The 15,403-nt window shown below is 36.2% G+C and overlaps 1 protein-coding gene across 2 annotated transcripts in view; it reads right to left on the reverse strand.

Moving 5' to 3' along the window:
* The window catches only part of LOC122755242 (desmocollin-2-like), an 84,975-nt gene that overhangs the window by 20,051 nt on the left and 49,521 nt on the right, over positions 1 to 15,403 (reverse strand). The gene's annotated exons all lie outside the window — the stretch shown is intronic.

A 15,403-nucleotide genomic window follows, 5' to 3' on the forward strand; every position in this document is an offset into this window, starting at 1 on the left:
CTATTATTCGATATTGTACTAGAAATGCTAGCTATAGCAATAAGAGAAGAAAAATAAATCAAAGGAATTGGAAGAGGCAATGAAGAAATAAAATTTTCATTCTTTGCAGATGATATGATGGTCTATTGAGATAATCCCATAGAATCAACTAAAAAACTACTTGACATTATTATCAACTTTAGCAAATTTGCAGGCCACAAAATAAACCAACATAAATCATCAGCATTTCTAAATATTGCCACCAAAGTACAGAAGCAAGAAATAGAAGGAGAAATTCTATTTAAAACTACTACAGATGATATAAAATACTTAGGAGGTTACCTGCCAAGACAAACCCAAGAAGTATATGAACACAATTATAAAATACTTTTTATACAAATAGAGTCAGGTCTAAACATTTGGAAAAATAGTAATTTTCAGGGGCAGGCCAAGATAATATAGTAAAAATAATAATTCTATCTAAATGAATCTACTTATTCAGTGCCACACCAATCAAACAATGAAAAAAAGATATTTTGTGGATAGAGCACTGGCCCTGGATTCAGGAGTACCTGAGTTCAAAACCAGCCTCAGACACGTGACACTTACTAGCTGTGTGACCCTGGGCAAATCACTTAACCCTAACTGCCTCACAAAAAAAAAAGAAAAAGATATTTTACAGAACCAGGAAAAAAAAGGAACAAAATTCATCTGGAAGAAAAAAAGGTCAAGAAAATCAAGAGAATCAATAAAAAAATGTGAAGGAAGGTGCCCTACCCCTACCAAATCTCAAACTGTATTATAAAGTCGTAATTATCAAAACATTCTGGTATTGGCTAAGAAAGAGAGTGAAGGATTAGTGGAATAGATTAGGTAGACAATACACAATAGTAAGTGATCATGGTAACCTAATGTTTGATAAACCCAAAGATCCAAACTATTGGGACAAAAATTCATTATTTGACAAAAACTGCTGGGAAAATTGGAAAACAGTGTGGCAGGAACCAGGTGTACACCAACATCTCACACTACAGACAAAGATAAGGTCAAAATGAGCACATGATTTAGACATAAAGGGTAATACCGTAAGCAAATTAGGAGAGCATGGAATAAATTACCTATCAGATCTATGGATAAGGGAAGAATTTAGGATCAAATAAGATTTAGAAAGTATTCCAAAATGTAAAATGGATCATCTTGATTACACAAAACTTAAAAGGTTTTGCACAAACACAACCAATGCAACCAAAATTAGAAGGAAAGCAGAAAACTAGGAGAGGAGGGATTTTTATAGCAAGTATCTCTGATAAGAGCCTCATTTCTCAAATATATAGATAACTAAGTCAAATTTATAAGAATACAAGTCATTCCCTAATTGATAGTCAAAGGACATAAAAAGGTAGTTTTCAGAGAGTCACATGAAAAATACTCTAAATCAGTATTACTTAGAGGAACGTAATAAAACAACTTTGAGGTACCACCTCACACCATTCAGAATGGCTAATATGACAGAAAAGGAAAGTGACAAATGTTGGAGTGGATGGGGGGAATGAAACATTAATGTACTGTTGGTGGAGTTGTGAAGTGATCCAATCATTCTGGAATGCAATATGGAACTATGCCCAAAAGTCTATAAAACTGTGCATACCCTTTGATCCAGCTAGGTAACACTGCTAGGTCTGTATCCCAAAGAGGTAAAAAAAAACAGAAAAGAACCTATTTGCACAAAAATATTTATAGCAGGTCTTTTTGTGGTATCTAAGAACTGGACATTGAGGGGATGGCCATCAACTGGGCAATAGCATAACAAGTTGTAGTATATGACTGTAATGAAACATTATTTTTAATAAACATTTTTAAAGTTTTGAGTTCCAAGTTTTATCCCTCCTTCCTTCCCTTCCCTATTTGCTTCCTAAGGCAGTAAGCATTCAGATATTGGTTATACATTGCAATTATTTAAAATTTTACTATATTAGTACTAGAATATTATTGTGCTATAAAAAATGACAAGTGGGATGATTTCAGAAAACCTGGAAAGTGATCATGAATTGATACAAAAGTGAAGTTATCAGAACCAGAAAAACATTGTATACAGTAACAGCATTACTGTAAGATGAAGAATTGTGAATGACTCAGCTATTTTCAGCAATTCAATGATCTAAGACAATCCCAAAGGACTCATGATAAAAATTCTACATATAGCTCCAGAGAAAGAACTGATGGTGTTTGAATGCATTCTAAAGCACACTATTTTTCTCTCTCTCTCTTTTTTCTAAGTCTTCTCACACAAAATAACTAATATGGAATTGTTTTACATGATTGTACATGTATAACCTATATGAGATTGTTTACCATCTCAGGGAGGGATATTATTTGGAATCCAAAACTTTAAAAAAAGGTAATGCTAAAAACTGTTTACATGTAATTGGGGGAAAATATTTTAAAAGTGTTTTGAAGAAATACAAGCAAATTGGGGGAATTAAAGGGAATGCCCCTATAAATAAAAACCTTGGTTGAGCCTACCCATAATCCCCCCCCAAAATATTTTTGTCAGAACTTATTAAAGGCAATACTGAAGTTTCTTACTGTGAACACTTTCTATTGTTTCCTCCATTTCTACAAGTACTGTTAATAGGCACTCAGATGATCAACAGGCAGCCCCATGGCCAGAGGGTGCTCACAAAAAGCAAGTGATTTTGAATGATAAGTCTATAGCTGACCATCACCCCAAATAGATGAAAATTCAGTTATTATAATAACCTAAAAAGATCTGCAAAGTAGTTAATAAACTACTTTGTAGTAGTTTATTAACTACTACAACAAACACTATGTTCTCTCTTTATCTTGCTAGTCTACTGAGACAAAAACTTCTTCCAGATATGTATAAAAGTACATTTATACATTAATTCATTTCATAGGAATGAAGAAATACAGTATAAAAGCCCATGATAAGTTTTACATAATGTCAGCAATGGGGGTAGGGGAGGAAAAAAGGAGAAGATGGCATGGCTTCTACGGTGAAGTCATAGTTATGTCTTCTTTTTTCCTTTTATCTATTTTAATATATGTAGAATGATTTATACAATGTAAAACATTATGTGATGGTTGACTATAAAACATGACATGATATATATTATTACCAACACTTTTAAATGTGAGGAAATGTACATTTAAACTGTAGTATTCTTTTATTTTCACTAGATAACAAGGATATTTCCCCACCCTGAAGTTCATTACAGCCACAGGTCTGGTCCCCACGCAGTTGCTATCCCTATTCAACAAGTTAGTGGAATACCTGGTAAGAAACATGAGCAGTCTTCTCATTTTGAATCTTTAGGTTAACTACACCTTTCATCCATAATCACAAGAAGAAACAAGTTAATGTAGTGTTTCTTAATCCAGAGTCTACAGAACTATGAGCAGATTTCAAGATGGGGGAGGAAACCTGGACTTGGTTTAGAAAAATAATTTATTTATATTTTTACTAACTATGGCTTTTCTGTGTAATCCTTTGCATTTCTTTTGTGCATTTAAAAACATTCTTCTAAGAAGGGGCCAACAGGCTTTACCATATTTGCAAAGGAATTCTACAACACACAAAAAGGTTAAGATCTCTGTTATGATAAAACCAGCCAGTAAATTATAAAGTGCAAAGCATTACAAAGGACAGTAGACAGCAATCTTCTTACTATCTTCTTATCTGAAAAATGTGTTATAGCAGAAAGATATCCTTCAACTTATTTCACTGGTCAAAACATAGGGATAAAAAGCACGACAAGCTTTTAAAATAAAGCTAATTAGAAAGGAGAACATTTTTAAGCTAAAAATATTCCCATTTTCATTTCAAAAAGAAATATAACTTTTAAAATCAATAAACATTTATTAAGCACCTAGGCATTGTGCTAAGCAATACAAAAAGATGTCAGATAGTTCCTACCCGCAGAGAGCATACAATCTAATAAGAGAAACAACATATAAACAAATATATACAAAGCCAGCTATATGGAGGATAAATAAAAAAAATTAACAGAGAAAAGATATTAAAATTCAGAAGAATTGGGAAAGACTTCCTGGACTTAAAGGAAACCAGGGAAGTCAAGTAGATTGAAGTAAGGAGAACATTTGAGGCATGGGAGAAAGCCAGAGAAAATGGCTAGAGTTGAGAAACAGAGGGCCATATTTGTGGAACAGTGAGAAATCCAATGTTACTGGATCAAAGACTATGTGAGAAAGAGTAAAGTGTAAAGAGACTGGACAGGTTAAAAGGCCTTGGGTTATGAAGGACTTTTGACACTAAGCAGGATAGTTTATATTTGATGTTAGAGGTGATAGGGAAGAGTTCGTTGAGTAGAGGTGACATGGTTGGACCTGTGCCTTAGGAAAATCACTCTAGTGGCTGAATGGAGGATGGATTAGAGGGTGGAGAGCCTTGAGGTTCACAGAACCACTATCAGGCTATTGCCATTTCAAGGAATTTAACTATAAAAGGCAGAAGAGATATAGGATGATAGTGGTGATGGAAGGTTCAAGTAAGGGTCAATGAAACTGTTCAATGAAATTGCTCTTTAAAATTGTTCATTGGGGAGGTAGTGTAGCAAAAATAGTGTGGAGTCTCAGACCTGCCACTTGCCTTGGGCAAGTAATCTCTCTTCTTCAGTTTCCTCAACTATAAAATGAGAGTTGAACCAGATCATTTCTTAAAATGCCTCTTCAGGTTATAACTATAAACTTCACAACAATTTAGGCACACATACACACATCTAAGATTTTTTTCTGTACTTGGCATCACTGGCAGTTGCCAAAGCAATAGGGTAAGGCAATGATCATTAAGTCACCTGTCTTAATCCATGAAATATCCATCAGTGGAAAAAGAAAACCATGAAATCAGCTATGTTAAGTTATGCATTTTCTTGGAGGTAGATATTAAATAGGTCAAACCACTACTACCATTATCTTAGCTGCCTAGTATAAATAGCCTAGGACCACCCTGAGCCTAAAAGCCCTGGGAATATCATCGCCCATATAAGCTACCAGTCCTATTCCCAGTGTCAACCCTGCACCTTTGTTAGAGATGAACAACCTTTGTGGATATGCAACCAAGTTTTGCAGGTGCTATAGCCCTTCCTCCTCAGTAGCAATAGCTACTAAAGACTCAGAATTAAAAGTTCTTACCATCAAGTCCCTGGACCTTGCAAGTAACTTGCCATTAGAAACAGAAATGATTATATCATTGAAGAGGACATTAGAGAAGATACATTACCATTGGCTTTGCTACTGTTCCCTAAGCATGTGGCCTTTTCATCTGACTTGCCACTGAAATCTCCTCTATGTGTTGTCAACCTATTATAATGTGAGCCCCTTGAGAGTAAGGAACATCTTTGTTTTCTATTTCTATTCTTTGTCATTGGTTCATTGACTTATTCACTCAAGTTGCCTATAACCGTAAGTTCATAGTTTTTTTGTGCTCATAAAAGCATTCCTTTAGTCAAACACCCCTGCGCAATTTAACGTCCCATGTGCTTTTATTTATAGGTATGAGGAACACTAAAATCTAAAACTTTAGTACAATTCATATTTTGATTCTTTATCTTAATCAAATATAATTGTTTATCTAGTGTTTGTTTTCAAATAACCCCACGAAATTCCATTTGTATCCAGAGCCAAGATGGTCAAGTGAGGAAACAACCCACTGCAGCTCTCCCAGATTTCCCCTCTAAATTGACATAAAACTGCCTCTGAACTGTATGAGGAGCAGGGAAACAACCTAACAGCCCAGCAGAAAAGGTTTGTCTTACCTGGGTGAAAGGGAAGTAAGGTCCAGGAGCAGCAGCAACAGTAAAAGCTACTGGGCTCACAGCAGGGGCCTGCAACAGACCTCCGAGCCTGCTGAACAGTAGTGAAGCCCTGCCCAAGGAGGTCAACAATAGATTCCAACCTCTGTGACCTCCCAGCAGAGAGACTATTTCCAGAGCAAAACCAGCCCCAGGGATTTAGCAAATCCAACAAAATTACACTTCCAGGGCACTACCAGAGTGATTGGTAACCATAACAACCCAGCAGCAAAATACCACCCCTGAGCCAGACAATCAATAACATCACTCCCCCAGGGAAAACTACCAAAAAGACTTTGATAACTTTAGCAACTCAGCAAATGGCTGGCACAAAAATGAGTAAAAAAACAAAACAATGAAAAACAGTTTGACTATTGACAGCTACTTCAATGATAGGAAATATCAAGGCACAAACATAGAGGACAATAACAAAATGGTTACAGGTGAACCTTCAAGGAGAAGTGAAAATTGGTCTCAGGTCCAAAATAAATTCCTGGAAGAGCTTAAAGAGGACCTTGAAAATCAAACTAGAGAAGTTTAGGAAAGACTGGAAGTGATGCAGGAGAACCAAGAAAAAAAATACAAAATAATAATATAAAAATACAAAAAATTACTGAGGAAAATAACTCCCTAAAAAAAAAATTCAGTCAAATGGAAAAGGAATTACAAAAAGTAAATGAAGAAAATAATTGTTTAAAAATTAAAATTGGACAAATGGAAACTAGTGACTTTATAAGACATCAAGATGCAGTAAAACAAAATCAGAACAGCAAAAAATAGAAGAAAATGTAAAATTTATCATTGAAAAAACAACTGACTTAGAGAACAGACCCAGAAGAGAAAATATGAGAATTACTGGACTACCTGAAAGCTATGACCAAAAAAAAAAAAAAAAGCCTGGACAATATCTTCCAAGAAATTATAAAGGAAAATTGCCCTGAGATATTAGAACTAGAGGGCAAAATAGAAATTGAAAGAATCCACCAATCACCATCTGAAAGAGATCCCAAAATTAAAAACCCAGAATATCATAGCCAAATTGCAAAACTCACAGATAGAAGAAAAAGTATTGCAAAGAAACAAATAAAATACCCTGGAGCTAGTCAGAATTACACAGGATTTGGCAGCTTCCACATTAAAGAATCACAAGGTTTGGAATATAATATACTGGAAGGCAAAGGATTTAAGTTTATAACAAAGAATTACATGCCCAGCAAAATTGAATATAACATTTCTGGGGGGAAATGGTCATTTAATGAAATAGAGGAATTTCAAGCATTTTTGATTAAAAGGCCAGAGTTGAATGGGAAATTTGGCTTCTAAATACAAGGTTCAAGTGAAACATAAAAAGGTAAAAAAGAAACAAGAAATTAAAACTGAAAAAAATTTTAATAAGGTTACACTGTTTCTAGTTCTAAATGATAAGATAATATTTGTAAGTCTCACTAACTTTATTGTAAAAGCAATTATTAGTGCAATTAGAAGTATAGCTAAAGAGGTTGTGGTCATAAGGTAATTTGTAAGCTATGATAATATTTGTAAGACTTAAAAACTGGAATATAAGAATGATTAGAAAGAATATGTGTAGACAAAGGGAGTGATCCTAAGGTGACATTGATACAACACCACAGAAAACAAAAAAAAGGGCTAAAATTGAATTGCATGGAAGAAGTAGGAGAGGAAAAACTGAATGGGGTGAACACACACGCAAAGAGGCATTAAAAAAACCAACTATCATAATGGAGGGGAAGATGGGGGATATGGGCAAAGATTAAACCTTACTCTCATCGAAGTTGACTCAAAGAGGGAATAATGAACACACTAAGTTTGATATAGAAATCTATCTTACCCTATAAAGAAGTTCAAAAAAGGGATGGTGATAATAGAACGTGGAAAGGGGACAGATACAAGGGAGGGGATATTGGGAAAGGGAGTGATCATAAGTAAAACAATTGTGGAAGGGAGAGGGTGGGGGGTCAGAGTGGGAAGGATAAACAGGTGAAAAATAGCAAGGAGAGAAATAAACAGTCAAAATAACTATAAATGTTAATGGGATGAAGTCACCCATTAAACAAGTGGATAGCAGAATGGATTAACAAACAAAATCCTACAATATGTTGTTTACAAGAAACACATTTAAAGCACAGAGATACACACCGGGTAAAATAAAGGGCTGGAACAAAATCTATTACGCTTCAGCTGAAGCAAAGAAAGTCAGGGGTGGCAATAATGATTTCAGACAAAGCAAAACCAAAAATAGATCTAGTTAAAAGAGATAAAGGAAACTATATCTTGCTGAAAGGTACCATAAAGAGTGAAGTCATATCAATACTTAACATATATGCACCAACTGGTATAGCATCTAAATTTTTGAAGGAGAAGTTGAATGAGTTACAGGAGGAAATAGATAATAAAACTCTCCTGGGAACCTTAACCTTCCCTCTCAGAACTGGATAAATCTAACTGAAAAATAAATAAGAAAGAAGTTAAGGGAAAAAATGAAATTCTTGAAAAATTAGATATGATAGATCTCTGGAAAAAAACTGAATGGGAATAAAAAGGAATATACCTTCTTCCCAGCAGTACATGGGACTTACACAAAAACTGACCATGTATTAGGGCATAAAAATCTAAGCCAGATACAGAAAAGGAGAAATAATAAAAATCCTTTTCAAATCATAATGTAAATTAGGCATAGACCAACATCTTACACCTTATACTAAAATAAGGTCAAAATGGATACATGATTTAGACATAAGAGGTGATACCATAGGTAAATTAGGAGAGAAAGGAATAGTCTACCCATCAGATCTTTGGAAAGGAAAACAGTTTTTGACCAAACAAGAGATAGAGTATATTATAAAATGCAAAATGGATGATTTTGATTATATTAAAAAATTTTTGTACAAACAGAAGCAATGCATTCAAAATTAGAAGGGAAGCAGAAAGCTGGGAAACAATTTTTGAGGCCAGTACTTCTGATAAAGGCCTCATCTCTAAAATATATAGGGAACTAAATCAAATTTATAAGAACCCAAGTCATTCCCCAATTGAGAAATGGTCAAAGGATATGAACAGGCAGTTTTCTGATGAAGAAACCAAAGCTATCTATTCCCATATGAAAAAATGCTCTAAATCTCTAATGATTAGAGAGATGCAAATTAAAACAACTCTGAGGTACCACCTGACACCTATCAGATTGGCTAAAATGACAAAAAAGGAAAATAATAAATGTTGGAGAAGCTGTGGGAAAATTGGAGCACTAATCCATTGTTGGTGGAGCTGTGAACTGATCCAACCATTCTGGAGAGCAATTTGGAATTATGCCCAAAGGGCGATAAAGCTGTGCATACCCTTTGACCCAGCAATACCACTTTTGGGTCTTTTTCCCAAAGAAATCATGGAAAGGGGAAAGGGACACCCACATGTACAAAATATTTATAGCTGCTCTTTATGTGGTGGCAAGGAATTGGAAGTTGAGGGGGTGCCCATCAATTGGGGAATGGCTGGACAAGTTGTGGTATATGAATACAATGGAATACTATTGTGCTGTAAGAAATGATAAGCAGGAGGAGTTCAGAGAAACCTGGAGGGTCTTGCGTGAGCTGATGATGAGTGAGATGAGCAGAACCAGAAGAACATTATACACAGTATCATCAACATTAAGTGTTGATCTGCTGTGATGGACTATATTCTTTGTTTGTTTGTTTGTTTTAGTGAGGCAATTGGGGTTAAGTGACTTGCCCAGGGTCACGCAGCTAGTAAAGTGTTAAGTGTCTGAGGCCGAATTTGAACTCAGGTACTCCTGACTCCAGAGCCGGTGCTCTATCCACTGCGCCACCTAGCTGCCCCGAACTATATTCTTCTCACCAATGCAATGGCACAAAAGAATTCCAGGGAACTTGTGATGGAAGAGGATCTCCAAATCCAAGAAAAAGAAAAAAAAAGAACTGTGGAGTATAGATGCTGAATGAAGCATACTATTTCTTTTGTTTTTGATGCTGTTGTTTTTTTTCTATTTTGAGGTTTTTCATCATTGCTCTGATTTTTTCTCTTATAACATGACTAATGCAGAAATATGTTTAATGTTATTATGTGTGTGTGTATGTGTATATATATATATATATATATAACCTATATCAGATTGCCTGCTGTATAGGGGAGGGGGGAGGGAGAAAAATCTGAAATTGTAAAGCTTATATAAACAAAAGTTGAGAACTATCTTTACATGTAACAGAAAAAAAAATAAAATACTTTATTAATTTAAAAAAATCATAATGTAATTGTGGAAATTTTTTTTGATTTGGGGACCCTACCTTTAGGCTGAGATTAGAAAGCTTTAGGCCCTCAGGGTCTCTCCCCTTCCTCCTCAGCTTCAGCTGAGCCAAAAAGCCCCGTGGGCTGTACAAGACACCAGGTCAGACAGCTGGGGGGAATAAGCCCCCAGCTCCCTCCGACCTGAACAGAGCTATCCGAGAGATCCCGGACTGGTCCAGGACCAGCTTTGGCATAGCCTGAGGCACGTGAAGCTGGAGCGCACCCCTCCCCCCCACCAGCGGCAGCCCTGGCTGGTGGATTAGCTTGGTGTGTGGGCGCAGGAAGCCCCGAGATTTGAGTGGAGAGAAGAAAAGGTATATATAGACCTGGGAGTTAGACAGCAAGGGGGTTTGGTTGGACAAGGATGGCCAAGAGAGGCTGAGAAGAGGTTCGGACAAGGAGACGAACAGCAATGCAGGACTAGGAGCAAAGGTGGCAGAAGACAGACTGAACAGGAGGCAGTGGAGAGCACAGAAGCAGTCAGCACAGGGTATAGGTTGGAGAAAGTGAAGATTAAGAGGAGTTAGAAGAAAGTAGCTGAGCAGGGAAAGTACATACCCTGAGGCAAGAGGCAGCTAATGCCCTTATTAAAAAAGTTTGAAGCATGGCAGGTGGGAAAGAGATGCAGTGGAAAGAGACTGCAGGAAAGCAGTCAGGTTGTACGTTTTATTTCCCTGTATTCCTAATTTTAAATAGTATCTCAAAAATAAACTCTACTTTGATTATTTAGTTAAGAGGCTTCTTAATATTTTGCTTATTATTTTGGGAGTGGAGCAGTGTGGTGGAACTTTACAAACGGCCCACATTAAATTAATAGAAGTCAGATAGCCAAATAGTCAACAGTCCCAGATTAAGTACTCCAGTCAGATTAGCCCCCCAAATCAGGCTAGTCATTTAAAAATATTTCTACATTTTAATGGCAACCATGGCAGGATTTATGGACCAATTATAATTTTTTTAAACCTATAATTTTTCATTTAGTTATAATTTTTCATAAATCCAGTTATATTATAATTTTTCCAGATTAGATATAGTTGTTAATAATTAATTTTTTTACATAATAAAAGTTACATTCAATAATACACAATTGATAATAAGATTAAAAACCAAATAGGGAAAAATACAATTGGAAATTAAATAATCTGATCCTAAAAAACAAGTGGGTCAAAGAACAAATCATAGAAACAACTGATGATTTCATTAAAGAAAATGACAATGATGTGAGACAACATATCAAAATTTATGGGATGCCAGAAAAGCAGTTCTTAGGGGGAAATTTATATCCCTTACCACTTACATCAAGAAAATTTATATCCCTTACCACTTACATCAAGAAAAAAAGCAGATCAATAATTTGGGCATACGACTAAAAAAACTTTAAAATGAACAAATTAAAAATCCCCAACTAAACACCAAATTGGAAATCCTGAAAAGTCAAAGGAGAGATGAATAAAATTGAGTTTAAAAAAAAACATTGAATTAATAAATAAAACTAGAAGTTGGTTTTGTGAAAAAACCAATAAAATAGATAAACCATTGATCAAAAAAAAATAAAAGAAAACCAAATTACTAGTATCAAAAATGAAAGGGGTGGGGCCAGCTAGGTAGCACAGTGGATAAAGCACTGGCCTTGGATTCAGGAGGACCTGAGTTCAAATCCAGCCTCAGACACTTGATACTTACTAGCTGTGTGACCCTTGGCAAGTCACTTAACCCTCATTGCCCTGAAAAAAATAAAAAAAATGAAAGGGGTGAAATCACCACCAATGAAGAGGAAATTAAGGCAATTATTAGGAATTATTTTGCCCAATTATATATCAATAAATTTGAGAATCTAAATAAAATAGATGAATATCTACAAAAATGTAAATGACCCAGACTAGCAGAAGAAGAAAGAAAATATTAAATAACTCAATTTTAGAAAAAGAAATTGATCAAGTCATCAATGAACTTCCTAAGAAAAAATGTCCAGGACCAGATAGATTCACAAATGAATTCTACCAAACATTTAAAAAACAATTAATCCCAATACTATATAAATTATTTGAAAAATAAGTGGAGTCCTACCAAACTCCTTTTATGAGACAAATATTGTGCTTGTACCCAAACCAAGAAAAGCCAAAACAGAAAGAAAATTATAGACTAATTTTGCTAATGAATATTGATGCAAAAATTTTAAATAAAATAATAACAAATAGATTACAGAAATATATCATGAAGATCATACACTATGACCAGGTGGGATTTATACCAGGAATGTAGGGCTGGTTCAATATTAGGAAAACTATTGGCATAATTGACCATATCAATAACAAAAGCAACAGAAATCATATGTTATCTCAATAAAAATAGACAGATGCAGAAAAGGCCTTTGGCAAAATACAGAACCCATTCCTATTAAAAACACTTGAGAACACAGGAATAAAAGCTTATCTTAAAATGATAAGTACTATTTATATAACACCATCAGCAATTATCTGTAATGGGGATAACCTAAAAGCCTTTCCAATACAATCAGGGATGAAGCAAGGATGTCCATTATCACCTCTATTATTTAATATCATATTAGAAACATAAACAATAGCAATAAGAAAAGAAAAAGAAATTAAAGGAATTAGAATAGGTAATGAGGAATCAAAACTATCACTCTTTGCAGATGATATGATGTTATAAATTCATATAAATCATCAGCATTTCTATATATTACTAATAAAGTTCAGCAGCCACATATAGAAAGAGAAATTCCATTTAAAATAACTATGGAAGGCGGAGAGGAAGCAGCAAGCTGCCTGAGCTCTCCTTCTGTTCCCTCAAAAAGAACATTAAATCAAGCCTCTGGACAGATTCTGAAACTACAGAACCTGCAAAGAGACAGAGAGACACAGTCCTCCAACCAGAGATAATTTAGAAGACTTCAGGAAAAGGTCGGTCTGACTCGGGCAAAAGGGAGGCCCAGCGCAGGGCAGCAACCCAGCACTGAGAGAGTCGGGGCAAGTCAGCAGGAGCTGCGGGCCACAGCCGAACAACTGCGGCCCCTGGTTCAAAAATCTGGTGGCCAAGAAGGACAGTGGAAAAACCTACCTGCACCGGCCGGGAGGGCCACGAACGGGTCAGGCGGGATCAGACGCCGAGATCGGGCGCCTGGTTGGCCGAGTGCAATCAGACAGGAAGTGCAGGGTGGGTGATCTCCACATACCATAAAGGCCTCAGAGTAAAAAGCTGGTCACACAGCACCTATACCCCTGCACAAGAAGCCCAAAACAGGGACCCTGGTGCCCCCAGAGCAGACCTCAACTTAAAAAATAAATAAATAAGCTGCAATAATGAGTAAGAAGCAAAAAAGAGCCCTCTCCATTGAGAGCTTCTGTATCAATAGGGAAGAAGCCAACACAAACACAGATGAGAACAATAGCCTCAAATTGCCTACATCTGAAGCCTCATGAGGGAAGGTGAATTGGTCTCAAGAACAAAAAGCCTTCCTGGAAGAGCTCAAAAAGGATTTTAAAAATCAATTGAGAGGGGGCAGCTAGATGGCGCAGTGGATAGAGCACCGGCCCTGGATTCAGGAGTACCTGAGTTCAAATCCGGCCTCAGACACTTAATACTTAACTAGCTGTGTGACCCTGGGCAAGTCACTTAACCCCAATTGCCTCACTAAAAAAAAAAAAGAGAAAAAAAAATCAATTGCGAGAGGTAGAAGGAAAAATGGGGAGAGAAATGAAAGCAAAACAAGAAAACTATGAAAAAAGAATCAGCAGCTTGGAAAAGGAAGCACATAATTTCACTGAAGAAAACAATACCTTAAAAAATTCATCTGGCCAAATGGAAAAAAAGGCACATAATCTCACTGAAGAAAACAATGCCTTAAAAATTAAAATGGGACAGTTGGAAGATAAGGAATCCATGAGACACCAGGAATCAGTCAAGCAGAATCAAAAGAATGAAAAAATAGAAGAAAATGTGAAATACCTCATTGGAAAGACAACTGATCTGGAAAACAGATCGAGGAGAGACAATTTGAGAATCATTGGACTGCCTGAAAGCCATGACCAGAAAAAGAATCATATTCCAGGAAATTATTAAGGAGAACTGCCCCGATATCATAGAATCAGAGGATAAAATCATCATTGAAAGAATCCACCTATCACCTCCTGAAAGAGACCCCAAAAGGAAAACTCCAAGGAATATTGTAGCCAAATTCCAGAATTATCAGGTGAAGGAGAAAATACTCCAAGCAGCCAGAAAGAAGCAATTTAAATATCATGGAGCCACAGTCAGGACTGCTCAGGACCTGGCAGCTTCAACATTAAAGGACCACAAGGCTTGGAATATGATATTCCGGAAGGCAAAGGAGCTTGGATTGCAGCCAAGAATCTATTACCCAGCAAAAATGTGCATTTTCTTTCAGGGGAAAAGATGGACATTTAATGACATTGGGGACTTTCAATCTTTCCTGGTGAAAAGACCAGAACTGAATAGAAAATTCGATATCAACATACAAGACTCAAGAGAAGTTTAAAAAGGTAAACAGAGGGGGAAAAAAAAGGTTACCCTATTAGGTTAAACTGTTTATATCCCTACACAGGAAGATAATACAACTCTTAAGAACTGTAAATGTATTTGGGCAGAGAGAAGGACTTTACACAGAGGGTATAAATATAAATTGTCTTTGATGTGATGATACAAAAAAGAATTAAGGGGTTAAAAAGGGAATCTATGGGGAGGAGAGGAAAGGGGAGGTGGAATGGGATGAATTATATCATATGAAGAGGTGAAAAAAAAACTTATTACAATAAAGGGAAAGAAAGGAGGGGTGAACATTGTTTCAACCCTATTCTCATTAGATTGGATTCAAAGAAGGAATAACATATACGTTCACTGGGATAAAGAAACTTAACTCATTCTTTAGGGAAGCAAAAGGGGAAGGGAAAAGGGGGGGACTGATAGAAGGGAAGGACAAAAGCAAGGGAGAAAAGGGTAATGAAAAGAGAGGGGGGTGATAAAAAGGGAGGGCAGATTGGGGGAGGCAGGGGAAAGAAGTAAAACGTTGGTGAGGAGGAATAGGGTGAAAGAAGGGGGGAAAAGTACAAAGGGGGTTGAATAGAATGGAGGGGAATAGACAGTCAGTAATAATAACTGTGAATGTGAATGGGATGAACTCTGCTATAAAAAGGAAGCGAATTGCAGAGTGGATTAACAACCAGAATCGTACAATATGCTGTTTACAAGAAACACATTTGAAGCAAAGAGATACACACAGAGTAAAGGTAAAAGGC

The sequence above is a fragment of the Dromiciops gliroides genome, chromosome 1 (assembly GCF_019393635.1).
Source record: "Dromiciops gliroides isolate mDroGli1 chromosome 1, mDroGli1.pri, whole genome shotgun sequence".
In the NCBI taxonomy this organism is placed as follows: domain Eukaryota; kingdom Metazoa; phylum Chordata; class Mammalia; order Microbiotheria; family Microbiotheriidae; genus Dromiciops; species Dromiciops gliroides.